This window comes from Mytilus galloprovincialis, chromosome 7 (assembly GCF_965363235.1).
Source record: "Mytilus galloprovincialis chromosome 7, xbMytGall1.hap1.1, whole genome shotgun sequence".
Classification (NCBI taxonomy): domain Eukaryota; kingdom Metazoa; phylum Mollusca; class Bivalvia; order Mytilida; family Mytilidae; genus Mytilus; species Mytilus galloprovincialis.
The window spans coordinates 36,628,572-36,652,901 of record NC_134844.1 but is presented as its reverse complement, the minus strand read 5'-3'; positions in this window follow the sequence as shown (position 1 = coordinate 36,652,901).

Sequence of the window (24,330 nt, the reverse complement as noted above, 5' to 3'; positions counted from 1 at the left end):
GGATTAATGCGCTCCATAGTATACTAATTTTAGATTTCCAGAAAAACCATTTTTTTTGGGGTTACCTCTGTTTGAAGGTCAGTTATTTTGTTAAAAGGCTTTAAAGGTATGGTGAAAATTGGAGTAAATAGTTATCAATGGCACAAGGCTTATAATTTGATACGCTAGACGCGCGTTTCATCTACATAAGACTTATACAAAAAAGTTAGAAAGCCAACATTTTCTAAATTTACCAGTTTTCATAATAACAACATGACAAAACAATTATGCGTGATATTAATACTTGATTATTCTGTTTTTGAAATTGATGGTTTCAATTCCTACTGTTATTTAACATCAAATGTATGAAAAATTGGAAGCCTTTTCATTTAATTCTCAATAAAGTATTTCAATGTTTTTCAAAATGTTTATTGTAGATATACACTCTGCAGTTATTCATAAATGAACACAGCAAATGTGTTACCTTAAATGCACCTTCTAATTTAACTTCCTTCACCTGACTTTGACAAAAGAAAGATCAACACAAAGTCGGGGAAAACGCAATACAATTTTTTCCCTTTTATTCAGCATGTGCTGTTCATACTTCCATACGTTCATATGATAATGTGAAGTATGTCCAGTGCACCATGTTTTGTCGATATGGTCAACATCGCAATGTGAACTTTATAGTGCCGTTATTGTATTTACATTGTATCCCATCTATATGTTCTATACCTTGCGTTTACACCGTTCAGATCGTAAACACCATAATTTGACAATATCGTGTCAACATCGTGTTTATGTTGTATATAGAGTCTCTACCTTCCTGTTTACATCGTTAACATCGTATGCATCGTGATGTTGACAGTATTGTGTTTACATCGTCAACATCGTATAAATGTTGTGAACCAAACCTTTACCTTTGTGTTAACATCGTCTGCATCGTATACATCGTGATGTTGACAATATAGTGTCAACATCGTGTTTATGTTTTATGTAGAGTCTTTACCTTTCTGTTAACATCGTTCACATTTTATGGATGATAACAATATCGTGACAACATCGTGACAACAAAGTGACAACATCGTGACAACATCATTACAACATCGTGTTTATGTTGTATATAGACTCTCGTCAACTCTCTACCTTTCTTTTAACATCGTTAACATCGTATACATTGTGATGTTGACAATATCGTGTTGATATCGTTTACATCGTTTACATCGTGATGTGATGTTGACAATATCACGTCAATAAACATCGTGTTTATGTTTAATTCAGAGTCTATACCTTTTTGTTTACATGGTTCACATTTTATACATAGCAATGTTAACATTATCGTGTCGACATCGTGTTTATACTTTATTCAGAGATAATACATTTCTGTTGATATCGTTCACATTGTGTACATCGCAATGTTTACAATATCGTGTCAACATCGTGTTTATGTTGTATATCGACTCTCTACCTTTCTGTTTACATTGTTAACATCGTAAACATCGTGATGTTTACAGTATTGTGCTTACATCGTTTATATCGTCACTATCGTAAGTTTTTTTATTCATTAATATTATTCAATAAAGTCTGTAGATTACATTTATACAGTTTGCATTTTTTAACAACAAAACAAAATATTTAATAAAAAAATTTGATGTTATAACTCTAACTTGACACAAATAGTGTATTAAAAATTGTTATCTGCGACAACGTGGGGCCAAATGACATACAAATATAAAGTAAGAAATATTTTATTTGGCAAAAGTACAAAATTGTACGGCCACGGATTGACAAAGAATGGGACTGCCGAGAAACATAATTGGCAAGTCCCTAGTATATATAATTAGACCTTATAGTCCATTCCTTATTCCTTATTTCCACATTATTGTCCATTCCTTATTCCTTATTTCCACATTATTCTTATTCCTTATTTCCACCTTATTGTTATTCCTTATAATGTCATTTCCTTATATATCAATATAATATCCTTATAAACATTATTGTTTCCAAAATATATCGGATGCTGGCCCTGGGAAACAGAAGCTCAGCGGATACATAATTCCATTATAAGAAGCATAATATATTTGTAGATGTTGTGTCGCTATTTTCGCCACATGGTCGAATTCAGTGGCTATGCCAAGTGTTATTGGACACTGAGTTCGACCACCGCCACAAATGCGGTAGCGACACAACACACCCGCCGTGACCGTACTTTTAAATGACCACACATATATTTATATTTAAATTACCCTGTAATGAAATAAGAAAAAAAAAAACAATTGCCCATATGAGATAAAGTAACGCCGTCAGATGTGAATATACCGGCTTGTTATATATTTCAGGCTATTTTATGTAACAACCTCCCAATTGTATACATAGCTAAGGGGCAAAGGTGTACATTCTTGTGGCTGCTTTATTAATGCTTATTGGTTTTTATCATAATGAAACTGAATCCGTTATTCCTACATGTATTACAACCTTTAAAACTTAATAGAACACATGAACACTGGTACTTGTCACCAAAGTCAGAGAATAAGGGGACTTTAACCTTTGGTCTTTGCATTTCATAAATGGTAACCAAAAAAATAGACAATATTTTAGTTTAGTTTCTGTTATTTCTATACATGTACCATGACAATATTGATCCGTTTTTAAGAATGAGATAACAATATTAGCAAAATTTTGCAACGTGATCTTTCTTTACGGATAAACCCTTTTAATTTGTTTCAAGTGATAATAAGCAATAAATATAGTTACATGCAATAAAAGTGCCTTAATTATAATAAGTGATTCTAAAAGTGGTGGCCAAATGATGTCATAATTATACAATTTATGGAACGATTCGAAAGCCACTAGACCTGAACACTATGTTTCTGATGTATCTACTTGATACAAATCAAAAATACTAAAAAGGAACAATTTACAGACACTGTGTCCTATCGATGTATCTACTTGGTACAAATCAAAATATACTTAATTAAAAGACACAATTTACAGACACTATGTCCTATCAATGTATCTACTTGATACAAACTAAATTATCCTTAAAAGACACAATTTACAGACACTACAGCCACTGTGTCCTAACAATGTATCTACTTTATACAAACTAAATTATCCTTAAAAGACACAATTTACAGACACTGTGTCCTATCAATGTATCTACTTGATACAAACTAAATTATCCTTAAAAGACACAATTTACAGACACTGTGTCCTATCAATATATCTACTTGATACAAACTTAATTATCCTTAAAAGACACAATTTACAGACACTATGTCCTATCAATGTATCTTCTTAATACAAACTAAATTATCCTTAAAAGACACAATTTACAGACACTACAGCCACTGTGTCCTAACAATGTATCTACTTGAAACAAACTAAATTATCATTAAAAGACGCAATTTACAGACACTGTGTCCTATCAATGTATCTACTTGATACAAACTAAATTATCCTTAAAAGACACAATTTACAGACACTGTGTCCTATCAATGTATCTACTTGATACAAACTAAATTATCCTTAAAAGACACAATTTACAGACACTGTGTCCTATCAATATATCTACTTGATACAAACTTAATTATCCTTAAAAGACACAATTTACAGACACTATGTCCTATCAATGTATCTTCTTAATACAAACTAAATTATCCTTAAAAGACACAATTTACAGACACTGTGTCCTATCAATGTATCTACTTGATACAAACTGAATTATCCTCAAAAGACACCATTTACAGACACTGTGTCCTAACAATGTATCTAATTGATACAACTAAAAATATACCAAGAAGACACAACTTACAGACACCGTGTCCTATCAAAATATATACTTGATACAAACTAAATTATCCTAAAAAGACACAATTTACAGACACTGTGTTCTACCAAAATATCTACTTGATACAAACTAAATTATTCTAAAAAGACATATATTAATTTACAGACACTGTGTCACAACAATGTATTCACTTGATACAAACTAAATTATCCTAAAATGACACAATTTACAGACACTGTGTAAATATTCGTCCTGATAGATATGCCTGAAATACTTGCCACTGGACGTTAAACAACCAACAAGCAATCAATCCTATCAAAATATCTACTTGGTAAATAGAAAATTTATGGTCTAATCAATTATCTGAATTAATGAAATATATTGAAATACCCTTAAACAAGCATTGTAATAGTAATTTCAAACAGAAACTAGAAGATTTCTACAAAATTAAAATTAAATTTGAACTATCCAAGATAAAAGATGGAAACTGTGGTAAACTTTATCACTTAATTAAGAATAAGTGCACACTCATTAGCAATAGAAACTGGTAGGTATGCAAGACCAATACCCTCTAATGAGAGATTTTGTAAATTTTGCACAGAAAAATTGAAAATGAAGTTCATTTCTTGATTGAATGTCCTCAATGTAACAAAATTAGGTCTAAAAATTAATGATACTAATTCAAATAATTTGGATGAACATTTTTCCCAAATGTTAAATCCTATGTCTGAAAAAGAATAAAAATCTATTTGTATGTAAATTGAAGAAACTCTTGATTTGAGAGACCACCGTACCGTTTCATCAGATAATAATCTTTTACAGTAGTTCGTGCATATACACATATATCTTATATAGGTGATTGTGTGTTTTAAGTAAATTTATGATAATTTAGAATAATAATGATGTATAAGTTTATGGTATCAATATCAGTTTATTATGCAATGTCTTTCCTACTGTTATGAAAGATTGTATCAGAGTTGAGCCGTCCTTCGATAATGCATGCTTTAAATTGTATATTATACACCATTGTTTGCAATACGAGCAGTCGAACCAACTGCATAACTTGTGTCAAGATTGACGACTGTTTATTTTAAATAGCAACCAAAGAACAGTTATCTGTGTGAAACATAGCTTGTTTGTCCCTCAATTTGAACTTAAATAATATAACTATGGCCAATAGTATTGGAACAAGTTCTAAAAACAAACAAAAATATCATATCTTTCATAAATTACCCATTGGTGAACCAGCCTCATATTGAGGGACCCTACAATATATGGCAGGATGGGGACCATTGCATCTCAAACATTTGTGAATGTATCGACATTGTGGTAACATACATGCACTTATGTTATTGAACTCGTAACATTTCCTGTTAGTGTTTACCATATTAACCCCATAAGTTAACTAGGTGTACTTAGCTGCACTGTAAGAATATATAGCAGCCTAAGTTCTTGGTTAACAGTAGCCCATGACATAGTTGGATTTCTAGGTTTCTTTAGACGAAACTGTTGATCATAGTCCTTCGAACCTAGCCCAATATTAAACGACTTGCACCCAACTTAACCGAATACATACATGTTAAAATATTTTGTGTATCTTCTAAATGTATACCGACATAAATACTTATGTAAATAAGGAAAGCATTTATCCATGTGTTAGTATCAGTAATCTTTTTACTTGGTTTAGTTTGGATAATCAGCTGTCCATTTGTATCTACAGTTAGAAAATTTGATTGTTCTGTGCCTGAATTTGCAAGCAATATACCTAAATCTACATATTCAACATTAAATATTTTGTCCTGAGTTTTTGTGAAACATTTAAACATAGATTATCATTTACACTAGTTATTGGCAACATATTAGAACTTTGTGTTATACCTGTATTAGATTGTTGCCTTTCATTGACTGAGTCAGGAGATGTAACAGTAGCTGGAGAGTGAATAAGGGCATTGACAATCTGAACAATTTCATTCCTAAGTTTGGAGTCATCATACATGTAGCTGAAACTTGAGTGGAAGTATGCTGTCCAACGACATTGCTAGATCTGTTTCCCAACTGTGTCGGTACGTCCCTCTGCTGTACCCTTCCGCTGCATGAGGACTTTTAGGGGGCCTTTGTTACATACGCACTGTTTTCCCCATTTCCATAAGATGTTTGGTTTTTAAAACTGAAAAACTACAAATAACTTTTGAAACAAACATTAGTTAATTCATACGGAACCCAATTTTTTACGTCTTCCCTCTGCTGTATCGTTCGTGGTAAAGAAAGAATGATGACGTCACAGTTATCAAGGTTATAATAATTAACGTGACTCATAATAAATCACAAGTTCCACCACGTGTGCAAAGCGGGACAACTCCCAAAACGTAAGCCCACTTTCCTCCGATAACTGGATTTATTCTTCATAGGAATAAATCTTATTAATATGACAATGTAACCAATGTAAATATCTTTTCAACAATGTATGCACCACGATGTTAACGATGTCAACGATGTAAACAATATATAAGAAATGCTAAAGCCTCGGTCACACCTTACCGGATAGCCCGAACGGACGCCTAACGGATAACTTTTTTTCAATCCGTTCATGTCCGTTAGACGTCCGTTCTTATCCGTTAGGCGTCCGTCCATATCCGTTGCATGTCCGTTAAGCGTCCGTTTTATCCGTTGACGTCCGTTCTGTCCGGTGGAAAATTTTGAGCATGTTCAAAACTTTGAACGGACGTCCAACGGATAAAATGTCCGTTGAACGTCCGTTAGGCGTCCGTTAGGCGTCCGTTTTGTACGGTACTCGTCCGTTTTGTATCCGTTACGTGTCCGTTATGCATCCGTTGGAGATCCGGTAGACCAATTCACCAACGGACGTCTACCGGACGCCTAACGGACGCCTAACGGATAAAACGGATGTGAAACGAACATTAACGGAAGGATAACGGATAAAACGGATGCCTACCGGATGTAAAACGGACAAATGCCTATTGAAATTTCGCGTTAGAAATGCCAATAATTGGTATGTCAGATTTTCTTGAGTGTCATGAATATTTATTATTCGTGATGGATCTTGGAGTAAGAGCACGTCTTCGCTACCAAACAGCTCTTATTCAGGCCAGACTCAACTTAAATGTAGCAAATATAAACCTTATAGCTGTCGAAAGGAGAAGAAGGAGAAGACAAAGGAGATGGTGGACACGACCATGGCTTAGTCCTGAAAGACGATGCAGTTTTGGTCTATATGACCAACTCATGATATTGCAAGTTGGACCTCGCATAGCCAAGCAGAATACCTTTTACAGAAATCCACTGGAACCAGGACTCAAGTTAGCAATTACACTTAGACACCTTGCTTCTGGAGCAAAATATCGTAGCATGCAGTACGGATGAAGAGTTCCGTATAACACATTATCCGTTTTCATACCAGAGGTACATAATATAAACAAATTCAGAAAATCAACTTAAACTCTATAAGACTGAATTACCACACTGCTTCTACCTTGATTTTTTTTTAATCAGAGTAGCTCTATATTTGCACACATATCATGCTAAACAAGACGCAATACAAAATAAAATCAACTAAACCTGTTAACTAAAGTGACCCTCGTGTGTAAAAACGTAAAAAAGAATCGGATAAATTGTTCTATTTGTTTGGTACGTGTGACCTTGATACCTGTCCTACTGACCACACTTTCCCAGAAGCAAATATTATAACATATATACATGTACTAGATACAATCATTTTAAGGTCACGTGTATGTGGTTTATTGCCTTTAATTTTCAGATGGTTTATTGCTTTTAATTTTCAGATGGTTTATTGCCTTAAATTTTTAGATGGTTTAATATTGTCTTTAATTTTCAGATTATTTTGTTCATCCGTTTTATCCGTTACGCTTCCGTTAGGTGTCCGTTTTATCCGGTACTCGTCCGTTGGATGTACGTTCGACGTCCGTTCTGTCCGGTACGTATCCGTTTCATGTACGTTCAATGTCCGTTGTGTGTCCGTTAGGCATTCGTTACATGTCCGTTAGTAAACCAACGGACTCCCAACGGATAAAAATTTTGTCAACGGATAACTTTTTTTTATCCGTTAGGCGTCCGTTCGAGCTATCCGGTAAGGTGTGACCGAGGCTTTAAGGGAGATTTACACTGTAAATGGAAAACAACTATTCAATGCATCTTAGTTCAATATGGCTTTGATAATAAAAATGATATACTATTATAGAGGATTTATCCAATTGGTGACATTTTACCTATTAGATATGTCTGGAGAAGTCGCATAACATGTACACAGGATAAACCTAACATACGTATCGAACGTTTGATGCAATATAATAGGAAACGGGACATTCATATAGTTCAAATTGGGTTATCTCCCATTTGTCATGGAAAAAAAACTTTATAAATGAAGAACTTTCTGGCTATTCATTATAGACTGGATTTAGTTATAAATTATGACATTTATTATTTTCTGCCCTTAAGCAGAACAGAAGTAAAGTTTAGTGTGACTGCAGATTTTGTTTACAGTAAAACAGTAAATTAAAGTTGCTATCTAAATATTATATATAAAAACGTAGATGTAAGAACATGTTGCCCACACAATATGATTGGCTAGCATACTTTAAATATTGGAAACATATTATAAAATTCTCTTTATGTTTCTTAAGAACTGCATAAAAAGTTCAAAATAGATCAGAAGTGGCATTTAACTAACTAAATAAATTTATTATATCGTATATTATTATGACATTATCAATCTTTCAAGTGTTGCCTACCTTTAATAATTTGTGTATAAAAAAGTAAAATCACAAAAATACAGAACTCCGAGGAAAATTCAAAGCAAACAAACAGTATGCTGTAGTGTGTAATATCACATGTATCATCATACAAAAAAAAAGTATTTTTAAATTAATGTAATGCTATGGTGGCATATATAGATATATGCCACCATATAATGCATTACAAAAGCATTATCTGTATGTGTGACTGTCAGATACTTAAATAAATGTTTGCTTTCGTTTGTTTATTCCCGGATACCTGTAATTAACGGTGTATACTTTGATGTACAATTACAATTAAGTTGCTTCGAATTGATTACCTCCGTTTTGTATGCTTCAAAATGCAGTTTTGATAGCCACCAATTACAGATAAATTAAATAAGAAAGCAACTTCTATGAGAATGTCACAGAATACAGATTGTTTTAAAAGAACAAAATGATCAAAATATTAAAATGGAAACATCAAAAAAGGGCCCCCAATCCAGACCTTCATACATCTATTTCTGAGATAGTCAGATACTTATATGGGGACGAAATCCCCAATAACAGTAGAAAATTCAATAAAAAAAAAAATTCGGGAAAATTTCCCGAATTTTTCATTGTACTAATGAACTCAAAATCGTTCAAATTTTTTTTTGTCGTGTTTTGAAATCCCGGACCTGCGCAGAAATGTACAATGTACTTCCTTTTTCCGGTCTCGTTTGTATGAAACTTTGAGTAAAATATATATTTATCAGTCTAGTATAAAATAGGAAGGAACGCGCAAAACCAATTTCATTTTCAATAATTCCTTGATATGAAAAAACGTTACCTGATGATAGCGTTTCTTTGATTGCATATGACGTCATAATTTAAATAACGTCACAGCTAAATCCCTAACAACAGAACCAAAATCGGAAACGTTACGGTATTTCCGTTTCTTTTTTTTTAAACAAATATTTAAGTTACAAAAAAATAATTCATACAGACTTCGTCCCCATTTACAGGTAATGCCTGCCTCATATTAAGTACATGTTAATATTGATAGTTTATTTCCGGACGTCTGTAATTTAGCATATATACTATACAATTACATGTGATTACCATTGTCATATGACAGATCTTCTCATATAGATCGGCAAGGTAATCCCGGCCGCTCAATGTTGATGAAATGAATGTGTGGGATTTACTGTACACCATGTTTTAAAAGTGTATTAATTTTATAATCCCGACACAAACGAATTTATTCTCCATTTGAAAAACACTGTTCTTATCACACGCCTAACAAAATTGATTCTAATAAAATCAACGGTATCAATTTTCTTGCACCAGATGCGCATTTCGACAATACATGTCTCTTCAGTGATGCTCGTGGCCAAAATATTTCAAATCCAAAGCTTATATAAAAGATGAAGAGCTATAATCCAAAAGGTCCAAAAAGTATAGCCAAATACGTGAAAGGAATCAGAGCTTTGCATGAGGGAGATACATTCCTTAATTTATAATAATTTCTATCATTTTGTAACAGCAAATTTTAATAACACTAAAAAAAATCCGTATTTTCATGCCAGTACCGAAGTACTGGCTACTGGGCTGGTGATACCCTCGGGGACTAATAGTCCACCAGCAGAGGCATCGACCCAGTGATAGTAATAAAATCAACGGTATCAATTTTCTTGCACCAGATGCGCATTTCGACAATACATGTCTCTTCAGTGATGCTCGTGGCCAAAATATTTCAAATCCAAAGCTTATATAAAAGATGAAGAGCTATAATCCAAAAGGTCCAAAAAGTATAGCCAAATACGTGAAAGGAATCAGAGCTTTGCATAAGGGAGATACATTCCTTAATTTATAATAATTTCTATCATTTTGTAACAGCAAATTTTAATAACACTAAAAAAAATCCGTATTTTCATGCCAGTACCGAAGTACTGGCTACTGGGCTGGTGATACCCTCGGGGACTAATAGTCCACCAGCAGAGGCATCGACCCAGTGATAGTAATAAAATCAACGGTATCAATTTTCTTGCACCAGATGCGCATTTCGACAATACATGTCTCTTCAGTGATGCTCGTGGCCAAAATATTTCAAATCCAAAGCTTATATAAAAGATGAAGAGCTATAATCCAAAAGGTAAACTTCTAAACTTGATACACACAAAGGGAATAAAACTTCAAGTTGTTTTAGTATTTGCGTGTATGTAAGTAATAGATATTTCATATCTTTTGGATAGTTTTGTGGTGTATCGTAAATTATACCATAGCTTTTGTTGAAACTCCCGGCAATAACCTCACGAGACGAAATAAAATATTTACTATACTTATTATTTTGAAACGAAAAGATAATGTGGAGGTAAACACACAGTCGTCAACAGATAAGTGTGTGTACAGGGAGGTAAACACACAGTCGTCAACAGATAAGTGTGTGTACAGTAAGCTACATCAGACCATACACTAAGAAACGTTGTGAATAAGCAATGGTTTTTAACGATGTTGAAATCTCAAAAATGAATTAAGAAGACACATCAAAGTAACACACCAAATCTTCAAGAATCTCAGGAACTCTAAAAGGAGCGAGACCGAGTGCGTAGACAGAGAAAGTGTCTCGTAGTATGCATCAATTACCCGCCATACGAATCTATATTATTCATGTTAATGTTACAATAATTAACATAACTGATTATATAACTATTGAAAAATGAAAGGAATAAAAATCCGAGAAAAGGTCGCTTATGAGTTGAGACACAAGCATATCGTATCGGTCAACCGATGTATGATGGTGAATGTAAAACAACATTTCGATTGCAGTTGTTCGTCCTCATTAATATTTTTTGTGTAAGGTGCATACACCTGTTTATGAAGTCCTACACTATGAACTATGAAATTATCAATTGAGAATTTAAACGTCATACGATGGCACAGAGGATAATTGAGACTATTCTACGCTTACCCAACCAGTTAACTTGAACTTACAAATCTCAAACAGCTAATAATATGCCTAATCATATGATGTTAACCAGAAACAATGTATACAATGACGTTACGTATGGTTATGCGTTCTGATTAATATTACGTTATAATATGATTTAAGAACAGCAACCATTCGCATATACAAAAAAAAAAATCCATCAACATGCTTTATATCTACAGAAAGGCCTTGACATGATTTTCTTATTTTATGTTAATTCTCTAAATTTTTGCACCATACATTTATTTTATTTATCACACAAATCTTACTTTTGCGTTTGCTATGCATTTCATTCAAAATAAAGTTGGAAAATCACCTCATCACAAATCAGAAAATAAGAACGATCCTTACGAAATAAATTGCCTTATAAATAATAAATAATAAATTTTGAAAAATCTCTTCATTTTATGTTATTTATTTGATAAACATATGATGAGTAGGAAAAATAGCGCAAATTCGATTTTGATAAGAAATTGTCAAAATAGATGGCTTCAAAATTGTCATACATGTTACGTCTTGCGACGCAATACCACGCGTAACGTCAATCAATGTTAACAAAACTGCAACAAAAAACAGAGAGAAGCGCAACTAGGATTAAACAAAATCTACAACAGGGAAACGAATAGAAATAACCCATATTTTGATTAAGCTAAATTCAATTTGAACATTCGATTTGATAACACTCATTTCATTTTGCGTTTTAAACAAAAAATTACACACTATTTTTTTTCAAAATATGTCTAGAAATACGACAGCACTATATCAAATCAATTCCTTCTGTAAATACAGTGGAATAACAAATCAACGACATCACGATAAATTTCACCGCTTCTCACGGAGTAGAACAAAAGACACACGACTGATGAATGATGGATGATACAGACTTTGGTATTATAATAGATTAACAGAGTTTTAATTGAGTTTTCTCGATTTTGCATTATCCTATTGCCATTGGTTATTTTTTTTTATGAAACTACATCCGCTTTTGTAATTTTTAATCTCTATCTCGTATTAATCAGATTAAAAACAAACGAATAGGACAATAGTTACTATGACATGTGAACACTAGTTTGAGAATCAATAACAATATTTCTACAAAACAACAACAGAAAAATCGACATTTATTAAGTTAAATGCGAGACAGGATCCTGTTTTATAATTATTGCATAGAAAAATTTGAATGTCTACCCATAAAACCTTAAGTATCTTATCTGAACTGATCTTATTGCTTGAACTAACTCTTCCTTTATTATGAAAGATATGCAAGTATATAATACCAATATAGCTTAACTTCCGTATATGTGGTCTATACTATAAATTGGTAAAATCAAAATTGAGAATGGAAATGGAGAATGTGCCAAAGAGACAACAACCCGACCATAGAAAAAACAACAGCAGAAGGTCACCAACAGGTCTTCAATGTAGCGAGAAATTCCCGCACCCGGAGGCGTCCTTCAGCTGGCCCCTAAACAACTATATACTAGTTCAGTGATAATGAACGCCATACTAATTTCCAAATTGTCAAATTGTACACAAGAAACTAAAATTAAAATAATACAAGACTAACAAAGGCCAGAGGCTCCTGACTTGGGACAGGCGCAAAAAATGCGGCGGGGTTAAACATGTTTGTGAGATCTCAACCCTCCCCCTATACCTCTAGCCAATGTAGAAAAGTAAACGCATAACAATACGCACATTAAAATTCAGTTCAAGAGAAGTCCGAGTCTGATGTCAGAAGATGTAACCAAAGAAGTAAACAAAATGACAATAATACATAAATAGCAACAGACTACTAGCAGTTAACTGACATGCCAGCTCCAGACTTCAATTAAACTGACTGAAAGATTATGATTTCATCATATTAACATCAGGCACAATCCTTCCCGTTAGGGGTTTAGTATCATACCATCATAACATATATGAGAAGAACATAACCCGTGTCATGTCAACAACTGGTTTTTGAATAAATGTGTTTAGTTCCGATGCAAAGACCCTATAAGTGAATCAATGTTAGAGCCAAAATATGCAATCTTTAATGACCTGACAACAGTATCGTAACTATATCCCTTCTTAATAAGTCTATTCAAAGGTTTTGTTAGTTTTTGAGGTGAATACTGACACCTTTGTGCTTTATAAAGAATATTTCCATAAAACATTGGATGTGAAATACCTGAACGTATAAGAAGTCTGCATGTCGAAACCCCTGGTGTAATAATTTTTCAGTAATAAATAAATTTCTCTCGTTAAAATCTAAAACATTGTTACATACACGAGCGAATCGTACAAGTTGAGATATATAAACACCGTAAGATGGTGACAAGGGAACGTCACCATCTAAAAATGGATAATTAACGATAGGAAATGAAAAATCATCTCTTTTATCATAAATTTTAGTATTCAGCTCTCCGTTAGTGATATAGATATCAAGATCTATATCACTAACGGAAAGTTAAATTAACCTATAAACTACACCGGTACCAAAACCGTAAAATATCGGTTCATCTCGACTTCTAGTTAGTGTTCTAGTACAAATTGGTATATCAAAGAAACTAAAGAACTTATCATTACTGTTGGCTATCAAGCTATGAAAAAAGAAGAATTTACCTTGTTAGAGTGAAAGAAATATTTTTACTGTTTTGAATAAACAACGTGCTTTTGATTGTCCTCTTGATTCTATTGAGTAAATACCAGTCTAAATTCCATTTTACTGATAAATGCATTAAGACGTAACGCTATCGTGCTGATATTGTTTCCGTAAAATAACCAAGATTTCTCTAGATAAACTGCCAAAATTTAACCAAAGAAAGTAATTACTTGAAGTAAATTGAATATTAACGACAGTAACTATCCTTTCCTAGATAATTCAGTTATACAAGAAAACTCTGTATAAAAAGTAACGACAAAAGGAACGAATTTTCTTTCCCTAGGCCTATTGTTAATTTTTTTGCCTGCAAAGCTGATGTTCCTATGGCACCGTCTTACGCTGTTTGTTTTTCCATCCCTTTCGCTATGTTTCTGCGTCAATAGTAACGTTTTTGATTTCAATGAGCGTTAGTTCTTTTTTTTTTGTCTGGGATTTCGTTACCACAAGTTACTTTAAACTTTCACTAAATTCTACAAAAGATTTGGGTTACAAGTTTGATTTTACCCGTAAAAAACATATTCAAACGGAATAGCACATCATAATTCTATTCAGAGATGATTCAACAATGTCGCGCCGTATTTCAAAAACGATTTATGATTATTGCTTAAAACTGTACACACTTCTTAGTTATATTTATCTAAAGATCTGTATACTTTTTGGTGATGATTCAAAATTTTATTTAAGCTATTGAGTTTATTTGTAAAATAAAATGGGATATTCACATGTCGCGCCATATCTCAGAAACTTTTTATGATTATTGCATAACACTTCACACAATGTGACGAAGGGCGTATCATGCGCACGTAGTGCAGCTGTTTATTGTTCTTGTTGGTGTATTGATACACTGCCACGTCCGGCCTTTGTTTTTGTTAGATGTTATTATCTGTGCGTTGTATCGATGAAATTAGTTAAACCCTTTTCAATTGATTTTTAAAGTCTGTCCTTATGTTGTACTGTGACTCCACTGTCTACAAAATCTAAATGTGTCTGTCCCATGCCAGGATCATTAAGATCAGTGTTTGTCGTTGGTACATGTTTGTCATATATATCTTTCGTAAATTATTTTGCTATAAAGCATACCGTAAGTTTTCTCAATTGAGTATTTCGTATTTATTTGCCATTTTCGAAGCCTTTGTAGCCACCTTTTTACTTTATTTTTATTCATTCATTGTTCAGGGGAATATAATTGATTACATCCATTATATATTGTTATATATCACTTAAGAAGACAGGTGTATCATTTATAATCATACCAAATTTCTGTATCTGTATATATATATTCATATTTAAAATTAATACAAAATTTATACAATCACACTTATATAACCAGCCCAGTAGTCAGCACTTCGGTGTTAACATGAATATCAACAATATGGTCCTTTTTTTATATAAATTTCCCGTTTACAAAAGTATAAATTTTTCGAAATACTAAGGATTTTTTTTATCCCAGGCATAAATTACCGTAGCCGTATTTGGCACAACGTTTTGATATTATGGGTGATCAATGCTCTTTAATTCTATACTTGATTGGCTTTATAACTATTTTGAGCATCACTGATTCGTCTTATGACGACGAAACGCGCGTCTGGTGTATTAAACTATAAGCCTGGTATCTTTGATAACTACCTATATAGCGCAAAAATACCCAAAAAATATACAATTCTACCAGTGAACGCAAAACATGTGTTTCACGAATAATCATGATCATGTACTGTAATACATACATTGAGCGAAAGTCGACTTTTCAAATGGATTTGAAACCTCAGTTTTGGCACAATTACATTTTGCAAGTTTCATATTTTCGTTTTGAAATATATTTTTAGTAAAAAGTTTTTCAAATGTTCTGAAGGCAAATTTACTGTAGGATGAAAAAGTATTAAATTTTTAACACAACAAATATCTTTTGCTGTATACATATTTATATATACAAAAATGATACGGTTAAACATTTTTTTGATGCGTTGATTGTACACTGGTTGAAAGGTTGGTTTTGGATGAAATTAATCCTAATTAGATGTAATTGGAATTGAACTAGCTTTAGGCACCTATGATAACTCTTATATCTGAGTACCTGCAAAATTCTGATTTCAGTGTTTTATGTCTATATTGTGTATGTTAGGTTGTTTGTGCTTCGTTTTGATCCATTGAGTTCAGTCATTTGCATTTAATTTAAGAGTTTGTTCGTTTATTATTTTTCAAATAAATTGTTTCACATATTACTTGTTGGGGACTTTCGTAGCTGGATACACGATGTGAGCTTAACTTATTAGTGACGGGCCTATGGCGATCTATAAATGATAATATCCACATATTTTGAACATTGATGGATTATTGTCTTATTGACGATCATACAAAATATCCTTAATTTTTATATATACTGACATTCAACATCGAAACTATTTTATTGGAGTCACGCAAATGAAATATAAGTTCCGCTTAATCAACCTAGCTTAATAACAAATTAAGTTCACGAAACCCCCATGTTGAACCTATCTGAAATTAGATATATACGTCTTTTAACTCCTTTTGAGTCACATTGTATACTGATTTGATGTTTTCTAATTTTCACAAATTGCTTGTTTTCGCATAACAGCTTTATTCCATAAAAGCGTAAAATAAAAAGCTTCATGCGCATCCAATGTAAATATTTTTTAAGACTAAAAACACATTAAAACGATAGTAAACAAAAGTACTTGCAGAAAAGCGTATTTGAATCTGATAATATAGCTTCGTGTGAACGACTGTATTGCGTTAAATGTAGAAATTGAGCTTTGAAATTAATTAGTAATTGCGTTTGTTTGTGTAAATGCAACAATAAAAATCGATTTGAAATAACTATACTGAATATCAAAAAATATTTGACAATTTCAAACAAGGAGGGAGTTGTATAAAAATAAGAGTCTCTGGAAGGAATAAACATTGAATTATGTTCCATCTGATATCCAAGAACGCTAGAGTTAAAGCGTATAGTTTCTAGCATAGAAATTATGCGCTCTCATGCAATATTAAAAACAATTATTGTTAATCCTTCGTACTTAATTTGGCCTTTTTAACCTTTTTGGATTTATGCATTACTGATGAGTCTTTTGTAGACGAAACGCGCGTCTGCCGTAATTATAAAATTTAATCCTGGTAACTACGACAAGTTTATCTCGAATAATTCATTAAAATCCATGTCATTGGGAAGAAGTGCATTCCAATTAGTTTCAATTATAATTTTCAGAAAGGTATTTTATTTATCTTATTGTATACCAGCACTACTCTTTTGTACTTACTTATTATTATAGAATCTAAGAATATTCTACTCTCGTTGACTTTTCAATTTTATTTTTTAAAAGAAGAAATCAAAAGTGTAAATAGTTTTCTATCATTGGCACTGAAAAGACCAAATTCAGATCATCGGTGTATTCGATGGACAATATGAATGAGAGAGAAAGTTTTTAACCTTTATTCCGTATTGCAACCAATAGTATTTCATCAAAGCAATTTTCAAGTTCGCTCTTAAGGGCATACGATACAGTAACAGGGGACGTAATGACGTTGCTAACGTAAATTGTTATTTTCGCGACGTCAAACTAAGACTTATCGGGAAAACATTCAGTTTTCGACCGACTTCTTTCATTCAAACTTATTTAACTTGAAAACAAGTTCATGCACCCCTTTTTTTAAAATGCCATTTGGTTTGGTTACGTAAGACGATAATGTGTGCAAATTTTCATGAGAACGTAAATAGTGCAATTTGTTTAAATTATGTTTTTTCCTACATTCGTGAACATTTGATAAATATGAGTTATTTGAAAAAACGAATTGCAACAATTTAAGGTGGTATGGGTGTCTTCCTCCATCTTGGATTGTAAAAAAACGGGAAACAAAGGTCCAGATTTTCTATCAAGTTAGCAAAATTTGATGCATGAATGCAGATATTAAATGTGAATTTTCATTGAAAAGAACCAATTTATAAGAATACAACTTATTAATATTAATACTTTTGCAAATATCGATTATTTTTTGTTGTTTATAAAAAAAAAATTTGGCATTTTAAGGGGTGGTAACTCTAAAACAATGCATTTTCTGAAGGATTCTACATGGAATTTTTCTATTTTGAATTTTAGCCGGAAAAAAACATACGGTGACCCTATCTTTTCTTTTGATATTCTCAAAGCATTGTTTGAAAGCTATCTTTTGCTCAAGTATTTAACAATTTTATCATTTTGTTTAGTTTTTAATCCCAAAATGATGTTTTTTCCTGTATAAACCATACAAAATGTGTCATTTTGTCACATCCTGTAGCTTGAAACAATGCGCGGTGACCTATCATTTTTATTATATTTTTCAACATATATCAATATATACTACGTTTTGGCGAAGAATGAACAAATTCTATCATTTTTATTTTAGACTCCCATACCACCTTATAAAACAGAATTTACGAATAATTTAACAAAAAACAGCTTGTATTTATTTTTTAAACAAAAAATCAATGTATTTCTGTCGAAAAGAAAAATACATCCCCAAATCCGAATCTTTAGCAAATATATAAAATTTCAACCTCATTTTACTCAAAAAGTAGCACATAAAGGTATATTTTTTATTACATATTTGAGTTAATCAGACAAAAAAAAGCCTATGTGCAAATTGTCAACAAACTGTAAATATGGGATCAAAACTGTATCGTATGCCCTTAAGGACAATACCGATATCATCTTTCACATATATTGTCAGTTGATTTGATCTTCCTTGTAATGTTATTGTAGGAATATAATTTCAATTTGTCTGCAGAGACCATCGAATCTTGATGTGTTTCTGATACAGCTGAGATATCATATTAGTCATTGAAATCATTTAAGAATTCGAACTTTTTTTCTAGTATAAGGAATAACTTAACTGAATGTGACCTACCGATTAAGACTATTTACCGGGTTTGTAATAACATGAGAAAGACGACGGGTTCCACAAATTGAGCAGGATCTGCTTACCCTTCCGGAGCCCCTGAGATCACCACCAGCTTTTTGTGGGGTTCGTGTTGCTAAGTCTTCAGATTTCTATGTTGTGTTTTTTGTAATGTTAATTGTCTATTTGTATTTTTCTTCTTTAGCCATGGCGTTGTCAGTTTATTTTCGATCTATGAGCTTGACTGTCCATCTGGTATCTTTCGCCCCGTTTTAGTTGAAGCAGATCTATATGAAAACCCTTTCAACAATTGTTTAATTATGTTGTATGCTCAAAATTTGGTCACACAAATACTAGTACAAGATTAAATGTTTCTATATTTTGTCGGCTTAGTTTATTTTAACATTTCGCAGTGCATTCAGATGCTTTTTAACACCATTTGATATATTTTCAATACAATTGCTCCATTTTGCGTCACTTTTAAATGTAACCCATATATATGTAGGACTCGGAGGTGCGATGGGGACGCTGCAGTGCGATGGTCACGCTGACGCTGATGTGCGATGGTCTATCGAATGCATGATGACGAGTTTAAAATTATACATATTGTTTTGAGAAGTACATGTAGATTTTATTAATAGTTAGTTACTGTATATAAATCTACATTAATTATTTGCTATGTCTGTCCTTAATTACAGTTACATACTAAATGAGAGATCATCCACCTTGATTTTCTACATGACTTTTTTGTGGACATTATAATCCTAAATGAACATTTTATCTTTACTTTGTTCCTCTTATAAAATCGTCTTTTACCGTCATATTCTAATACGCAGAGTATGTCTGCTAACCGTATGTAGTTAAAGAATATCATGCTTCACCGTATACGTAAGAAGGAACCTTTTGTATTTTTTTTTAAAAGTCGCTAAAGAAGGTTAACTTTCCAAAAGTCCTCTCCGTTTGCTGTTATAACTAAATTTTGTAAGCCCCCAATCAACTTAAAAACCTGGAAAACTGTTTCTTAAAAACTTAATCATATATACCAGGATTGAAATGTTGTATTTGCGTAAGACGCGGTTTCGCCTAAAAAAAGACTCACCAGTGACGCTAAAATAACAAAAAAGTTAAAAAGGCAAAATAAATACTTCTACGAAGTAGAAGTGCAATAATGACAAAAGAGCTTTGTACTGTTCTTTTATATGTTTTGACGAATATTCAACCGTCGACAGTCTAGTAAGCACTAATTTGCATTTTTGATTTTATAACTGCTCGTGTTTTTACTGGTGTTTTTACTAGTCCATGTTAATATTTCGACTGATTTTCAGTTATACATACCATTTATGTCCCTTTTTAGTTACCTTTTATTTCTGTCTACCAAATGTTTCATTCTATAGGTTATGAACTTGGGACATGCCTTTTTAGATTATATATTGACATGATTAAGCTTGTTTCTTGTGATAACCATAATGATCTCATCTATATTCACAGAGTGTAAGACATCTCAATGGCTGTCAACAGGAATTGAAACCTTATTGAATTCTAAAATATTGTTCCCTACTCTCTGCTCTTAGTTCGGTGTCATTATTTGTGTCGCTCAGCCAGTAATGTCTTGGTCTCGTTGTTTGATTGTTGATATCTGATTTGAGATGACCTGTTCAAGGATTGATTTGTATATATTGCTTTCAAATATTTTGTTTTTGATTTCGTATTACAGTCTCTTGTTTATTTATTTGTTTATTGTAGTGTATGTTTCTGAATATGTGAAAAAAAATAATAACACAAAAAACTCGAACATGAAGGAAATTTATAAATTGGTAAATTAAAACTGGTTGTATAGCTAGTTAAACCTCTCACTTGTATGACAGTCGCATATTTCAAATATATCGACAACAATGTGTGAGCAAATAAATAGACATAATAGGTTCAAACGTCTAAAATTGGGGTACAACAGTTAACATTGGTTTTGTTTGCCTCTCGCTCTATGATGAGTTTAATGGTATCAGTGATATTTTGTGAAAATAAAGTACAATAATATACTACTGGGCTATTGAGGGCGTCTAGTACTTTATCAACAACTATTTTTCTTTCTCCTTGTTTTCAATTGCTACGGCGTATTTTGATTTGACGAGTTTTTGTGTGGCACTTAAATAGTTAGTGTTTTCATAATTTCTACGTTTATCGCTGTCAATAAGTAAATAAGCTCATCACAGATACCAAGATAAAATTTTGTATTTACGCCAGACGCGCGTTTCGTCTACAAAAGACTCATCAGTGACGCTCGAATCATCCAAAAAAATTAAAAAGCAAGTGATTGATGGACTTGGCTGTTATAAGCTAGTGAATAAAATGTCGGACTAAGATTCAATGTTACATCAATGGAGGCATCCATTTTGTTTTCACTCATTTTGACCTATGCATATTATCAATAAACAAGTTGACTTTGAAACAATGCATTTGTTGGTACAATATACATACGTTATCCATCTTTTCATTTCAATGGTCAGATATTTTACCCTTCCATTCTCGTTAGCGCATTCTCATATTATGAAATTTCCAATATATTTCTTTACTGATAACATAATATTTGGAGGTTCGTCTTTTTAACTGTAAATACTATAAAAAAAAATAGCTTACAGTTGCAAGAAGAATTGAAAATATGGATAACTATCATAGATTATATTAAATCAATACTGAGTACAAACAACTGAAAACTGAATTATAAACAGCACAGTGACAACCATAATTAATTAACATAATCGGATGATACATATTTTCAGTTTGAATGGGGAATTTTAATCCGTTATAAGGTTTAAATTTAATCTTTTATAAAGTATATAAAACCGAAAGTAAGAAAAAAGTAAAATATTTATAGTCGAAGTGCATCTTTTTTCTAATTGAGTATATCAATGTAAATTCCTTTATTATGCCTCAGTGTCGTGCTGTCACTGATGCATTACTCTGATAATACAGTTTGTTTTCAAACAGAAATTTTATTTAAGCCAATTGATTTAATTTGAAATGTCATTACACCACGCCAGGCGAACATATAAATCCTATCTGCATAGAATTCTTCACACAAATGTACAAAGTATATGTCGTGGAAGATATGTTTTAAGTATACTGTGATAATCGCCCTTTAATTATAAAATGGCATCTAATGAATCATTAAATACTACAAAAAGCTGGATAAGTATGGTAGATAATAACAAAACAATAACGTCACCAATTTATACTGGAAACGAAACTTTGTCGGAGCGAAATTTGTTGGTACCAATGTTTTTTTTAGGATGTTTGTCGGTAATTGGCGTTCCTGGAAATGCACTGATCCTGGTGGTATTCAATTTAAAACACAAACCAAGTGTTCATAGAACTATTATTCTAACATTAGCTACATATGATTTCCTTTTGTGTGGAATTACTCTTCCGTTTGAAATTTACGACATGAACAACCAGTTCACATTTCATTCAGTATGGGTGTGCAAAATTTTCAGAACAATAAATTACTTCTTTGCTTTCAATTCGGGATATACATTAGTTTTGATGACCATTGACAGGTATCGAAGAGTTTGTAAACCAATGAATATTCAAATGACGATAACTGTCGGAAGGATCTGCATATTTGGAATCGGTTTCGCCTCAGCAATAGTAACAAGTCCAAATCTTTTTATTAGAGGAATACATGTCATTCACATAAATGCAAATTTAAGTGGATATGATTGTACTATATCAGACGAGTACATTAACAGCAAAGTTCCTGCAATTTATCACGGGATTATTCTTATTTTATGTATGTTAGGAATTATAGTAGTTATATTTTTATATGTTTGGATAGGACATGCAATATTGGTTCATCTTCGGTATCAAAAAAGATTCAAAATTGATCGACGCCCTTCAACTTATTCCGTTAGTTTTGTAACTTCAACTTCGTTTACAGACATAACGAACACTAACAACAGTACTACAGAAGACAGGGAGACAACTCCTCCAAAAGTGAATCAAAGTAAACGTAGCACTGGCAACGAGAGAACAGACATACCGAACACGAACAACAGTCCTACAAAATACAGGGAGACAACAACTTCAAATGCGAATCATATAAGACGTAGCACTAGAAACGAGAGAAAAGAAAAGATAGATGCAACAAGCTTTAAAATAACAAAAATTGCCATAACCATCAGTATTTTCTATATTGTGAGTTATATTCCAACTCTCGTAGAAAGCATACTAGAAGGCATTTATGGAGATGTCGTAATGTCTGCATACTTATCGGTACCTGTAATGTATCTTATTCAGAAAACATTCGCCATCAATCACGTGGTTAATCCGATAATATATGGATTCATAGATACCAAATTTCGAAATGATTGTAAAGTGGTATTTTTTCAGTGTTTTAAAAAATGTAAATATTAAGCTTTGCAGTTGTTGCAGATATTTCTCTTTACAATTCATCTCAATGTTGTTTAAAGAAACTTTTTTAAAATAAAATATCGAATGATATTCAAATGTACAAAGAGGCCAACAAGAAATGGCTTACTCAAATCAAATATTGGTTCTGGTAAAGGGATTGTCATTCGATATAGATGTACGTATGTGGTCAGTAGAATGTCATATTTTAATTTGCTTTAACTGTTAAATAGAAAAGATCAATATAAACAATTCAAAAATACTAATATCAACAATTTTTGAGAAAGAATTTAAAAAAAATCAGCAACGCAAAATTTGCTGTCATCATACATTGTGATAAGAGGAAAGCTGTATTCGTCTGTGGCTTACAATTGATAATTACATAAAAAAATCATAAATATTTAAACGTCGTTTAAAAAGGTAAACGGTGAAATAATTATCGCTATCTGAAAATGAAAACACGACATTCGGGGTAATTTTAAAGTCGTTGTTGCTAATATAATATATATGGGTTCTATAATGGTATGATTCTAAACTCCTAGTAGGAGGGATTGTGCCAGATTTTCATATGACGAAGACATAATCTTTTATTCAGTTCAATTGAGGTCTGAGGCTGGCACGTCAATACCTGCCAGTAGTCCTTTGTTAATGTATGTAAGATTGTCATTTTGATAAATATAGTTATCAAAGGTACCAGGATTATAATTTAATACGCCAGACGCGCGTTTCGTCTGCATAAGACTCATCAGTGCTGCTCATATCAAAACAATTAAAAAGACAAACAAGTACAAAGTTGAAGAGCATTGAGGACCAAAAATTCCGAAAAAGTTGTGCCAAATACAGCTAAGGTAATCTACTCCTGGGATAAGAAAATCCTTAGTTTTTCAAAAAATTACTGACTACT